The sequence below is a fragment of the Anas platyrhynchos genome, chromosome Z, assembly GCF_047663525.1.
Source record: "Anas platyrhynchos isolate ZD024472 breed Pekin duck chromosome Z, IASCAAS_PekinDuck_T2T, whole genome shotgun sequence".
In the NCBI taxonomy this organism is placed as follows: Eukaryota; Metazoa; Chordata; class Aves; order Anseriformes; family Anatidae; genus Anas; species Anas platyrhynchos.
This window is the reverse complement of record NC_092621.1, coordinates 72133017-72147783: the sequence shown is the minus strand read 5'-3', so window position 1 is coordinate 72147783 and position 14767 is coordinate 72133017. Positions and strand designations below refer to the sequence as shown.

Sequence of the window (14767 nt, the reverse complement as noted above, 5' to 3'; positions counted from 1 at the left end):
ATTTTTTACTGCAGGAAGCAATATTCAGCATTATATAACTAAGGATTCAAAAATCTACAGATGACTCTAGATTTTACAGTGAGCCTACCTTTCATGAGCCTATCTTAATATTGTGAGAATTAAAAATAATTAAATTTCTAAATTTCTACTTTTTTTTTTTTTAATTTTATTTGTCTTCTGGTTCTTGAAGTTCAACTTTTTATATAGCTTTTTTTTTTTTCTTTTTTCTTTTTTTTTTTTTTTTCAGCACTGTAGACTACAGAACACTTTAGACATAAATAAACTTTACTTTTTCAATATTTAAATGGGTTAGGGACCCTGTCTTGCAAGAAGGCACCAGTATCAAAATGTAGAGATCATAAGTTACATAACTGAGTCATTAAATATATTTTAATTTCAAAAGAAGGAAGAAGTGGTAGGAGGAATAAGTCAAAGAGAAACTTCATCAGCTCTTCCCTGCACTGCCAGACATGCTCTTTTCTGACTTCACATTGTAAGTGTACTATAGTAAACAGCCTCAGATTGACTTGGAGTTATCAGTCTGTTGCACACCAACAATAACACTGAAGGAACGACATAGTGCTGTTAGCCGCTTAAAGCCTCCAGATCTAAAATGTGCATTTGTCCTCAGGTTTTTACAGAAAGCAGGGTGTAGTTAGCTAGTTTGCATATCACACTTGGCTTAGTGGTAAATAAGAAATGCAAAGCTTTTGTGATATAAACTTATCACCTTTAGGAACATTTTTCATTTTTATTTAATACCCAGTGAAATATTCTGAGTTTCCATGCACAGTAGTATTCTGTTGAAATTTCTATTATTCTGAAAACTTAAAAGGTATACACTATTTTTTGAAAGCAGAATATGATATTCTGATCTAGGCTTGCTGTTGTCATTTTTATAACCATAAAATAGGAGCCAAAAAACAGCCATTGAAACTTCCTGACAAAGACATTGCCTTGCAGACAGAAGTACTGCTATTAAACCAAAGTTGAACTATGGAAAACAACTTTTGCACGCAAGAAGTCCCCACAAACCAGTAAATGTGTAAGAAACAGTGCCTTGTTTTTACACTTTGCGGAGTTAATGCAAGCCTCCACGCACTGGGAACAGTCTCCTCTAAAATATCTGAGTCATTCATTAGGTGACTAGGGTTGTCCTTGGTCTTTCTCCTGCCCCTAAAAAATCATTGGGCCTTCATAGGATAACAAGTGCATAATGCCATCATGCAGAGTTTGAGAGGAAAGAGGAAGAGCTTGATTTGGCAGATAGCAGTACAGACAGCAAAACACTTCTACAAAGGAGGGACAACAGAATTTTGGGAAAACAAATGTAAAAATAACTTTTCTGCCCTTATTTAATGCTGACTTCTACCAGTGAGGTCATGTCTGAAGTTGTATAGTGAAGTTCATGTGGTACAGTGCCATCTGAACATTGCTCTAATGCTTCCTGATCCAAACTGCATATTGGTATGGTTTTCATATTGACTTAAGCTTGGACTTTGTGCATCCGTACATTCTGCTACCCTAGATGCAGCCCAAGACAGTTTTGAATACATTAATAAACTCTCCTTATTCTTACCAACTCAAAAAGGAGAAGCTGAATATGATCACCCTTAATCAGCCATGAATATGAGGACTATATACCAGCAAAAGAAGTCTCTATTGATCACTCCAGTTCTTTGCCAAAATGCTATTTTGCTGCACGTCTGAGAGTGTTGCTTAAAAACAGAATAACTACCTACATGTAGAAAAAAGATTAAGCAAAAGTATTCACTCTCTCTTTCACCTTTTGCAAAACACCAGTCTAAACCAGACAAGAAACATGTATTTTTAGTAGTTTCAAAGTGTCCATATCAAATTGCTTTATGTTAAACTAATTGGTTTCTACAGATTCCTCTAAGAAATTAGATAAATTATTTAATGTTCAAAACAGGAATCTTCTCTGAAAATGAAATGGAATTCTCAGTATCTAATAATAAAACAAAGCACCAAGCTAAAATAACCTTGAAATAAACATGCGATTAGGCCCATACTTCACACAGTTAGAAGTCTTTTAATATAAGAACATCCACAGTAACCATTAAATATTGCTCTTAGCCTAATTATTTACGTTTCTTCCATTGTTTTCACATTGATGCTATGTCACTTGGTATAGCAGAGATTCTTCCTGTTAACACATTTTAAGGGAAATGAGTCCATTTCCTTTTGCTGAAAACATGTTTTCAGTAAAGATAGCAACTTACTGCACAAAATAAATAGCTGCTTAGAACTGAAGCTGAAGGTTCTTTGCATTTGTGCTCATGGAATACAGACATTTTTGGCAGTTAGGTAGGACTGTGCAAATACTCTCAAATAATAAGTAATGCAAAACGAGCAATCTGCTTTAACACAATTCAGTCCAATGTAGTTTGTGTTTCTGTTTTGTTTGAGGTACATGACTGAAATTTTATTTTAACCTCATCTTTTTCATACTGCACTTACAGAGTAGCAAATTTTTGTTCCAAGCCATAGCTACTACTCCAAGATTGTAATAAAGGGGAAATCCAGTTAGAAGGAACTTGGTATATGAATCTATAAACAACTGCAATTGAAATAAGCCTGGAAGCTGTCAGTAAACAAACAGGTTTAAATAGCCTTGCCTGTTTACTGCTTTTAAAAGTCCAATCCTTACTTTCTAACATACAAAACTTTCAGCCATTGGGTGAGGTCAAAATAGAGCACTTGATCAGGATAATCCCAACCTGTTACAGACACACCTCTCACATGACACCACACTCAAAATGCATGAAACAAACCTGGAAGACATAGATACTCTTTCATTTTCATTAAAAAATAGGCAACCATGTCCTAGGACAAGGTACCATGTGTACATAATCAATTAACACATTATAAAGGAGTGTGTACAAGGCCATATCACTATATCACCTGGTAAACACCAAGACCAGAGACTGCAAAGCTCACATTCCAAAGAAACAGTTTTGGCTAAGTATATGCAGCTCTTTTGTACTTATTGACACATTAAAACTTTTAGGATTAATAAACAGTATCAATCTTAAAAACAGAAGAAAACAACAAACAAAATTCCAGCTTCTACACATAGACCTCTAAGTCTCTTCTTATATGAATTTCAAAAGGAAGACCATAACCTGAACCAAAGACAATCTTATCTAAGGAAGGTCACAGAAAGGATTTGGTAATATTATATTTTGTTCCATGAGAGCTTTGCTGGGTACAATTTCTTACAGGGTCTCTAATAGACAACACAACCTGCAAGCAGATGCAATGCAAATCGACACCAGACAAGTGCTCTTCTTTTTACTAAGAAAAGGCATGCAGACCATGAAGTATTCAGGTGGCATATTTTAACATGTCTTTAATGGAGCCAGGGAAATTTACAGTTCTGTCCAGCATTCTGGTTCTGTATAGTTCTGAAGGTTCCTTGAGAAAATTTCCTAACACAGGATTGTCACCCTCTCAAGTGTTGCAAAAGATTTTATAACAGAGAGCATGAAAATATCTGTGCACAGAGGTGAGTGCTAGTGCATACAAGTGAATGCCTGATGGAAATAAAATATTCTACACAAATTAAGAAATGTCCTAAGTATAGTCCAAGAGACTTCTCATTTAACTTTGCAGAATATTTCACTACTGGATTAACAGAGAGTATGACTTAGCAAATCAAACTTTTTAGACTGCAAGAACTGAGTTAAAACAGTGAGTAAAAAGAGAAACTGTTATTCAACCTCCACCAGTCATTAATTAGCATGTTTTCTAAAAGGTACACAAACAGAACATATTTCTACAAAGGAACAAGACCACTTTTTAGTCTAATTCTAAAATGAGAACTCAGTACATGCAAAGCATGATGCATCAACTTGATAAACAGTTTCCAAATGTACAAAATTTGTATTTATCAATTCATCACATCTTCTTGACTTAAGTAGGAATGAACCTAACTACATGATTAGTTCTGATCTCTCTTCATACACCTGTTCAGATAAATACAGGCACTGTGAAAAGGTTAGTGGAACATACTTTCAAAATCAGCTGAATATCTGTCCTGGTTCCATCAAGGATGGTTAATTTTGTGCCTGATAGCTGGTATGGTGCTGTGTTTTGGATTTAGGATGAGAATAATGCTAATAACACAGTGATGTTTTAGTTGATGCAGAGCAGTGCATACACTGAGTCAAGGACTTTTCAGGTTCTCACACCACCCTGCCAGCAAGGAGGTTGGGGGTACAGCAGGAGCTGGGAGGGGACAGAACCAGGACAGCTGACCCAGACTGGCCAAAGGGTATTCTATACGATATTGCATCATGCTGAGGAATTTATATGTGGTGGCTGGCTTGAGTTGGGCATGAGCAGGGACTGCTGCCCAACGATGCCCGATGGGGTAGGCATTTGGTCAGTGGGTGGTGAGCTATTGCATCACTTGTTTTTTGCATATTATTATTATTATTACTATTATTATTATTTTCTTCCTTCTCTGTCCCAATAAACTGTCTTTATCTCAACCCACAAGCTCCCACAAGCTTTTTTTTTCTTTTTTTTTTTTTTTTTTTCCCGATTCTCTCCCCCATCCCACTGCAGGGGGGAGGGTGAGTCAATGACTGCATGGTGCTTCGCTGCTGGCCGTGTTAAACCACAAAAATATCTTAACAGAACTTTTCCATCCAATTCAGTGCATTCTGATCAGCCACTGATTGATGTATGGTCAATGACGTATGTATCATGATCAGATACAGAACTGAAATTTAAGGTGACAGAGGAGAAGACAAACTAATATGCCTCAGAATAAATCTGATATCAAACTATAAACTACAACAGGCAAGGGTGCTTTTTCTCTAGCAGTCATTCCCATAGTCAAATCTTTGTGCAAGAAAGCTTTTCTTAGAAATGCAGTAACACAGACACATAAAGAAGCCTAAACAAAAAGTAAAGCTTTCATCAGTACCTTCCAGTAAAGCAATGGAAAGCAGTCTTATTCAATTGTTGTCTGAAAATTTTCAGACTATGTCAGGCTGTGCAAAGCCAAATTTAGAGCCTCCAGATATTCCTCCAAATTTGCAGGGTAATTTTAATTTTACAGTGTAAAGAGATAAAGAGATAAGAGATAGTAAATTGGCTAAGACTTGGAAAAGTGACTTGCAGATTTGGATACATCAGGATTTGTATGACCAAACTGAGACATCTTTGATCTTTAATACAACTGAGAAGGATGGAAGGTAATAGGATCAAGAGATAAACTGGCTGGACAAAGGTCAAGAACTCCAGAAACTAGAAGTCAAATATGTGGCAATAAACATGAGTTTATATATTCCTCTATAAATCAGATCCAAAAGTAAAGTAGAAAAAATGATGTAAAAGAAAAGTATGTTTGATATCCTTCCCTGTCAATACTGCCTCAAAGGGCAGATCCACTATGAGAATCATGTGACAGAAAGAAATTACCAAAACAGCAGGAGTAAGGGACAAGGTGAGGCTTGTAGATTAATCTCAAGTGTTGTGGAAGTATAATGAGCAAAAAAGAGAAACAAAGTAACACGAATTCAACAAGGTTTATATAAAATACTTCACATTAAGATTCAGCATAAAGTGGAGGAATGACAAAAAAATTATGTATAGTTCCTGGGATTTCTAAGATAGCTATTAGCCAATCCCAGGGCACAAAATTTGTGCTGGAACTCTAGTTGCTGAAAGTAGGGTGATATAACGACTACTCAAGGAGGTCTAGTTTTGCAGAAACGGAAAGGCTCAACACTGCTCATAACTACTGCTGACCTGGACTTTTTGTCTCAGCAGCCATGCCAAAGCTTTGGACTAGGAAAGTTTATAAATAAAATTTAGATTACAGATTTAAAATAAAATCAATTAGATTATTTAGGAATTACTTTACCTGTCATCTTTGGAAGAGTTCTTGTAGCAGACTGATTTGTTTCCACTAACTATCTTTTCCTCTCTCTTCGGAAAAAGCTGATTAATTTTTGAGAACCTAGTCTCAAGGGTGGTCCATTACTATATGTAGAAATCAAACAATTGTGGCAGATGGCCTCCACAGATGTACACCTGACTAAAAACAAATATAAAAATGAAGGGTACAAGAGGTAGAAGCAGGGATACTGTCTAAGTGTGCAAGAAAAGAGTTTTGGGGGATATGAAGCCCAAAGGGATGTGAAAGGCAATGAAAAAGGCTTCTAAAAGTAGATCAGCAAGCTATATACATGCTATATACAAGTATGTATATAAAAGTATTAGTGTCCAACGCAAAGCAACAAAGACAGTGAATGGGCTAGAGGAGTAGACATATGCAGAGTGACTGAGGTCACTTGTTTTGTTCAGTCTAGAGAAGAGGAGGCTGAGTGGGTAGTGGCCCCTTCCTAAGGGGGAGTGGAGGAGGAGGCACTGATCTCATCTCTCTAGTGATCAGTGATAGGACCTGAGGGAAGAGCATGAACTTGCATTAGGGGAGGTTCAGGCTGGATATTAGGAAAAGGTTCTGCACCAAGAGGGTGGTCAGGCACTGGAACAGGCTCCTGAGGGCAGTGGTCATGGCACCAAGCCTACCAGAGTTCAAGAAACATTTGGGTAGTGCTCTCAGACATATGGTTTGATTTTGGGGTGGTCCTGTGTGGAGCCAGGAATTGGACTTGATGATCTTTGTGGGTCTCTTCCAGCTCGGGATATGCTATGATTCTATGATGAGGATCCATGGGGGATCCATAGGATGCCCCCAGGAGCACTGAGGGAGCTGGCCCATGTGATTGCTAGGCCACACTCAACTATCTTTTAGCAGTCATGGCTACTGGGAGAGGCTCTTGAGGACTGTGCAAAGGTAAAGGTCACCCCTGTCATCAAGATCAGTAAGAAGGACTACCTGCAGAACTATAGGCAAATGCAATGAATAGCTTTTGAAATCCTTTCCAAATCCAAGGACAAGAAGGTGACTGGAAGTGATAATCATAGATTTATGAAAGAGAACTGGCTTAATCTGAAAGCATTTTACGATGAAATGATGAGCTTGGTGGATAAAAGAAAAGTGCTGGAGGTTGTTTACCTCAACCTCAGTAAGGTTTTCATGACTATCTCTCATAGCATCCTCACTTACAAACTGATGAAGAACACATTAGATAAGTGCACACTGATAGACTGAAAAGCGTCTGAACTGCTAGCCTCAAAGGATTGTGTTCAGTAGCCCAGAGTCCAGGAAGAGGCAAGTCACTAGTAGTTTAGCCACAGGTGGATACAATAATAGGGTCAATATTGTTTAACCCATTCATGAATGGTCTGGGCAATGGCCCAGAGTGCACCCTAAGTGATTTGAAGATGATCCAAAACAAGGAGTGGTTAATACATCAGCCATTCAGAGGGGCCTCAGGAGGCTGGAGAAATAGGTCTATAGCAATCTCACAAAGTTCAACAACAGGAAATACAAAGGCCTGCACCTGGGTAGGAAAAAACTCTCAGCACCGGTACATGGTAGGAGCTGATGGGCTGGAAGCTGATCTGCAAAGAAGGATCTGGGGGATTAGGGGGACAAGCTGGCCGTAAGCCAGCAATGTGCCTTTGGAGTAAAGAAAACCAAGGTTTGCTTGGCTGCATTAAGGTGGGTGTTGCCAGCAGTGGAGTGTAACCTCTGTTCAGCCCTTGTGAGACACTTTTGGAATCCTGTGAACAGCTGTAGACTACCAAGTACACGAGAGAATGTACATACCAGTGTGAGTCCAGCACAGAGCTAGAAAGGTGATGAAGGGAGCTGTACATCTGACCATTAAGGAGTTGGTGAGAGAGCTGGGATTGTTCAGCTTGAAGAGAAGGCCCAGGGAGATTTTACAGATGTATCTAAACGTCTGATGGGAGGACATGAAGAAAATGGAGGTGAACTCTTCTCAGCTGTGTCCAGTGATGAGGAAAGAGGCAACAGCCACAAACTGAAATAACGGAAATTCTGTTTCACATTTTTTACTATGAGGATAGTTGAACACTGGAGTAGATTGCCTATAGAGTCTCCATACTTGGTGATATTCAAAACCTGTCTCTACATGTCCCTGCACAACCAGCTCTCACTGATCCTAGTTTGAGCAAAGGCATTGAACTAAACTATCCCCAGAGGTGCCTGCCATCATCAAACATTTTGTGATTCTGTGAAAACCGATAAAATGGTAAAAAGAATAATAATAATAAAAATCAATAGCTTTAGCTTACTTCACATTACCTTGAGACAAATTAGTGTAATCTGTTTTGTAAGTGCATATTGTTTTACAGCAGTAGAAGAAGGCTTATTTTGTCTCTGTACTTTGCCAAGACAGTGTTTTTAGTGCAATAATATTAGCTGTGACTTTTGAAGTCACAGACATTCAGCAAAACTGGCATTTAAAAGAAGAATCTGTACAAGAAGAACATGCCACTATATCTAAACCCTCCTGAACCCTATTTAAGTAGACAGCTTTAATATTTAACACCAATTTCATTCTACCATCACTGCAGTTCAGTTTTAAAGTTAACTGAGGTAATAGCACTGTAGAGACAGTAAAGCTGAAGTCTGGAAGATACTTTCAAAAACACAGTCCTACAGAACAAATACCTAAAAGTATGTTAGGTAATGGAAGCTAGCAAAGTCAAACAAGTAAGGCATGCGCAACAAGCCTACACCTTCTGTTACATTTCCACCATCATGAAAGTAAAATTCATAAATGAATGAGTTACTTTTTGCGCTCACTTTGATCAGGTATTTGTGGCTGAAGCAGACATGGTACAGAACCCAATTTCCACATATCGAGAGGCTCTATGACATTACTGGTGACAGCAGTTTGCCCTGTCTGTGCTCCTCTGTGTCTTAGACAGTGTGATGGCTTGAAATCCTGCTCAGGTGTAGGAATCACACTGCTAATTTCAGTTTTAGCCAGTCTTGTTTTGCAATGTATAACTACACCAATGTCCCAACAAAGAAAATGAGTGCTGTTATTTAAAATAATATTTTCTAGTACTAATAGAGAAGAAACAGTGTAAGAGGTTGTTGCTGTATTACATCATATAACTCTATGAAAGTAGACCCAAGGGCTTACCATTTAAACCAAGAGGACAGGGAAATGATGCAGAAGGAGACAGTGGAGAGAGGAGAACGCAGATGCAATGAATATATCTGTTCTGATAACTCATTTAAATGTTGGTGATGAATTTTCAGTCCTTTCAGAGGGCTTGTGACATATGTGATTATGGAATTAACATCAAAACAAAGAAGAAAGTGAAAAGGTGCTAGAATAGTGAGTGAGAAATTGCAAAATAGAAAGCAGTGTAATGCTGATATCTGAATCTCTCCTCATAGGTTTGGTTGACTTTCTGAAGCCACAGTGTAGGGCCAAACAAAGTTCAGCGTTATGCTGATACATATTTAGTGGTGGTTATAGAATGTGTGTCCTCAGAGATCAATTTCTAACATCAGATGCAAAGGCTACAGGCTGAAGTATCAAGTGTTTCAGCAGCATTGTTTGCATTTGCAGTTCTTGTTGTTGGTTTGGAAGACTGATAGCAGCTAATTGTTTCGTGGCAGAATAGCCCCTGAAAACAACCCATGGCTGTTCCTTCCCCATGAACTGTTTGACTTTTGTCCTCTCTGACAAATCAGCAAACCATGTTAAAAAAATCCACTACTAGTATAATCAACTGCTAGGAACTGGTCTGAAATAATTGAAATCACAAACCAAATGTTGTCAGATGTTAATCTGCAGAAAAGAGCACCATGACAACTTGTTGGAATGAATTAGCCAGCAATACGGGGGACAAGAACTACTTTTCGTTTCTGACTGGAACTCCTGCGTGGAAAGTGGTACTACTGTCTGACTAACATCCCTAACTATTACTGCTTGTTGGTTCACTTCCTGTTGATGGAATGCAATTGGCCAGTTTTGCAATGGCCCGTTTGGTTTGCATCACAGGAGCTGTCCATTGCTCTGAACATGAGCAGCAGCTGAAGCGGGTCGGGAACAAAGTTTATTATCGCAACAGCTCTGACACAACCTGGTTCCATCAAGCTACTGCAAGAACAATAGTTCTGAACTCTGATAATGTTGATGGGTCTATTGGAAGCCACAAGGAAACATATGTACAAAAAAGCGGGGATATCTTTGCCAGTGAATCTAGTGTGGACTGCAGGAAACAGGGACTTCTCAAATGTTCTTTCAGGCCTCGAAGGGTGCAAGACTGTGAACAAACATACCTGTCGGATAACAGGAAAATAGAATAAACCCTGAAGAGTTCATTGAATTGTTCTCTAATTGTATTCATATGGCTGTCTAATCTCTCTAGCCTACAATTCACAGAGAACAAGAAAACATAAACGTCCATGGAGAGCACCAACAATCATGAAATCAAGTTCTAAAAACAGAATATTTTTGGTTTCAAAAATCACTGCATTTTTCTATGCTATTTCCTGCATTTGTAGAAATTCATCTCTTCATTTTTTTCCTCTATGGTCTTGGATGTATAGAGCCTCCTTTTATATAGAAAGGAAAACAGAAATTCTAAAATAATGATCCAGTTCCAGGAACTGGAGCTTTGATACAAATTACGTCAAAACTTAAGGTTCAATAAAGAAAGGTTTAACAAAATTATGAAGAGATTGCATTTTTTTCTTCCATTTTCAGGCCTCATAAACTAAGAATGGAAGTTACAAAACAGAACAAAATGTATCACCCATGAATCAGTTAACTCTCTTCCACTCAGTTAAGAGTGGTGAGATATATGGCCTGTGATCAACTTGCCATGGTCAACAAAAAGGACATAATATATATGCCATCTCTTCCATACAGAGGAAAAAAACAAATCAATAATTTGTAAACATACAACTAAAACCAACTCATTTTTAACCTTCTTTCAATATAACTACAAACAATAGCACACAACATATTCAGATCAAGTAATTTTATTACTGAAAGTATAAATGACTTACCTTAAGACTTAATGGGTTAAAGTCCAGGAGATGATCACTGCACCTTTGAAAATAAAATTCACCTATTAAAACTTCTACTAATAAGTTATCTAAGAACAGAAAGTCCTATTAGCTGCAAACTTTTGGTTAGATACATAGATTGCAAGGTTCTTCAGTACCAAGCAGCATGCTCCTTTCTGACTTAGAGCTACCTTGAAGAGATGAGCATAATTTATTCAGTTCCTCGGTTCCTCTTTTGAAGTATCCAAGGAGGTTCACAGTAATGTACACTCCTGCCCACCTCAGCCTCCCAACCTTCATCTCATTTTGTATTACAAAGCCTAGCAAGAAATATTTCTAAAGCAACTATTTTATGAAGCAAGAATCAAGAATATTTTGTACTCCTTCTGCAGCACTGGTTGCTGCGGCAGCAGTAACAGTTAACAAACACTGTTCAAAAATAAATACCAATCTCGCAGATGACAGAAAATAACATACCTAGCACCAACCTCTTACTCAGCTTTTTTGGAATCAAGGGGAACATAACGACTGAATTTCTCCTGGTTTGCCAATGCTCATGTCAGCACATTGGACAAAGTACTGTAGCCAGAGCACTGGGAGCAGCTTATTTTGCAAAAGAACACCTTGATGAGTCTTCTCACATTCTAACTTCTGCCATTTGAATGGCACCACGATTCTCTCATACTCTATCATGTAAGAATCTCTGGAGATTATTTGCTCTTTTATATATAGTGATTTCAGAAAAGTGATAGCTATTTATAATATCTAAGGATCCTACCGCTTGAGTTCAAGACACCTAACCCCTCTTGCTAAACAGACAATTCTGCTGTATTTTTTGAGACATCACAAAGAAGCTTTACTTCCCTGATAGCCTGTCCTTGCCATCCCTGGATTGCATGCACACGCATTTTATACACACATGTACCCCAACTCCTCTTCCCCCCCCCCCCCCCCGCCCCCAGTCCTCCCCCCTATATATGAGCATTGGCATATATATTTTTTTTTCAAATAATTACTGAAAATATTTGTTTACTTTCCACACCCTTGAAAATTTCTTAAATCATGAAGCTTTGTACTTGCTGTGTCCAGTTTTGTGAAAGTATGAAATTACTTTTCATCCCTGAAATATAAGAGATTTGTAGTCCAATTACTATACTGCTATTCTACTACAGAGCTTGCCTTACTATAATACAAATAGTTCAACTATTCAACTCATCTTAATTTCACAGGTTTAACTATAGCAATCTATATTTTTATATATTTTTTAATCTATATAATTAATCTATAGCAAAATGCACAGCTTATGGGAATCATCCAAGATATTGCATCTAGGTTCACCTCATTAAAAGACCTTTGTAGGAACTGTCACAGCAATATAAGAATCAAAGTAATCTCATCTTAACAGTTGTTGCTTTATTGGCCACCACAAATAAAAGTGTACTTCCCCATCTTCATCAACCTGACTTCCAATTCCCTTGCAGGGGGCCAAAAGACAATCCGAAATGCATGCATACTGAATCTGGTCAGATAAAAGACATTTGCAAATTTGTACCATGAGTAATTCAAGATTAATCTTCCCTAAAATTCTAGCTCCTACCTTACACCATTCCCAAGCCTCCTGAAATTTTCAGTTTATTAGATTAGGAACTTACAGAGATGATCTTGAATAGAACGAATTTCCTAAGTAGCTAACACAAAAATAAATCATATTGTTTGTGTCTCAGAAAAAGGTTTACTATAGATGAATTCTGATTTTCAGTATAGCAAAATGGCATTCTTCTCCTTAAGTGTATACTTCTGTGTACACATACACATACTGATATTTATTTAAGTTTAAAGACACTGCAACTTCTGACAATTTCAACTGCATCGACATGCAGCTAAAGAGAAAATTCGGACAACTACTTTTGCAAAAAACAAAACAAAACAAAACAAAAACAAAAACTTTCCAAATTTCATAATGCTTTATGAAGTTTTTTGCTTTAGCAAAAGAAGCAAACAAAACCAAAACAAAAACAAAAAAAATGCTGATTTGAATTAACCAGATTAAAATTTTATCAGAATCAAATGCAATAATGTGAGGGAAGTGCATCTTCCTTCTGAGTGGAACAAAGAGAATAAAAGGAGTGATTTTGGAAAATATACTGGGAGTTGTTGCTCAACGGTAAGAAAAAAAAAAAAAAAAAGAAGAAAAGTACCGTCCTTAAGGCAAGGACAACAATGAAAGGTAGAAAGCACTCACAGAATACAAGTTTTTAGCTGTAGAATAGAATACATGTCTTAAAATATATTGTCATAGAATCTCTTAAAATATATGTCATAGAATACATATACATGTCTTAAACTATCATCTCATAAACTGAGCAGATTAGTATGCTTAGTCATGCTTCTTCCAGTACTGTGCACATTACAGACTTATTTTGTCTGTTTGTATCGTAGTACTGTTTGTACTCCCAAACAGGTCTATATCAACTCTTTTGCATTTTTTTTTTCCAAAATAACTACTCTTAGTTCAATATGGTATCTACAAAATGTATTTCAAACCTTCAGAACTAATGTTGTAATGGTAGTTTAGATTCCTCAGCTGAGCTAGCACCTAGAGCTAAAAAAATGCCAATTTTATTTGCATCCAATTAAAGTTCAATGTTTACCACTGACCTCAGAAGTCCTGGTTGTTTAGCTCCTATTGTTTTATTTTTGACAATAATCAATTTCTCGTTTATACAATCACATTGCAGTCAGTGTTATCAAATATAATAATCACTGATGTGAAATTATCTGGCATCCTTCAGTGATGGCTATACTAGATCTAGACTATACTAGATTCCACTAAGGCACGTGGCTCACTAAAATTAACATATCATCTGAAATATTTATGATTCCAAAAAAAAATAGACCTTACATGCACTTGGAACAGAACAATCTCACAACAGACTAACATGCTTCATGACCTAGACAATTTATTTTGTCTTAATAATTAATTAATTATCTTTCTGGCACAATTTATTCAAACACAAAAATATAAATCCTGATTTGTAAAACCAACATATATATATATATATATATATATATAATATATATATATAAGTATATGTATATATATATATATAAACATACATATATAAACACCTATACATATCAGGTGGGAGGATTAATTTACTCTGAGGAACTCTGTTCTTACTGTATCACTAGATTTTCCTCTGCCTGTTAATAATGAGCAAATACTTCTTTGAAGCAGAATAATGTCAATGATGGAGTTGAGACAGCTTATTCTTAGTGGCAGAATGATGAGCACAAAATCAGTTTTGCTGAATCATAAAGCATCCAAATATGACTATTTAGTTGTTTTAGTTGTTTAAAGGTTTTACAGACCTCATCTGTCTGAACAAAAGACATCAGAGGAAGACCTGGCTCAGGTTTATGGTTTTTGAGTTTCTATCCAAATGATTCAGTGGCTTCAAAAAACTGAGATATGGAGAAAAATAAATCCTCTGCCTCACCTCCCCCCCAAAAAAACAAACCAAAACAAAACAAAACCACACACCCAAAATAAATAAACAACAACAACAACAAAAAAGTCCAAACAAAACAAAAACAATAGAACAATAATAAAAACAAACAAACAAACAAACAAAAAAAAAAACAATAAAACACAAATTACAGTTATCCCCATCTAGTGTTCCCATCCTTTACAGAAGACTCTTCATATTTTGTTATTTCCCCCCCCCCCCCCCCCCAAATTTACCATTTTCCTGACCGTCTGGAAACCTAGAAAATGTGGTTAATTTCAAGAGTATTTACTATTGTAATATTCATACG

The 14767-nt window shown here is 36.9% G+C and overlaps 1 protein-coding gene across 1 annotated transcript in view; it reads right to left on the bottom strand.

The window, feature by feature from the left end:
* Positions 1-14767, bottom strand: part of LINGO2 (leucine rich repeat and Ig domain containing 2) — a 379180-nt gene that overhangs the window by 169121 nt on the left and 195292 nt on the right. Inside the window, exon 5 of the mRNA XM_038170691.2 lies at positions 10949-10991. The gene's annotated coding sequence lies outside the window, so the exon portion shown is untranslated. The remainder of the gene's footprint in view (positions 1-10948; positions 10992-14767) is intronic.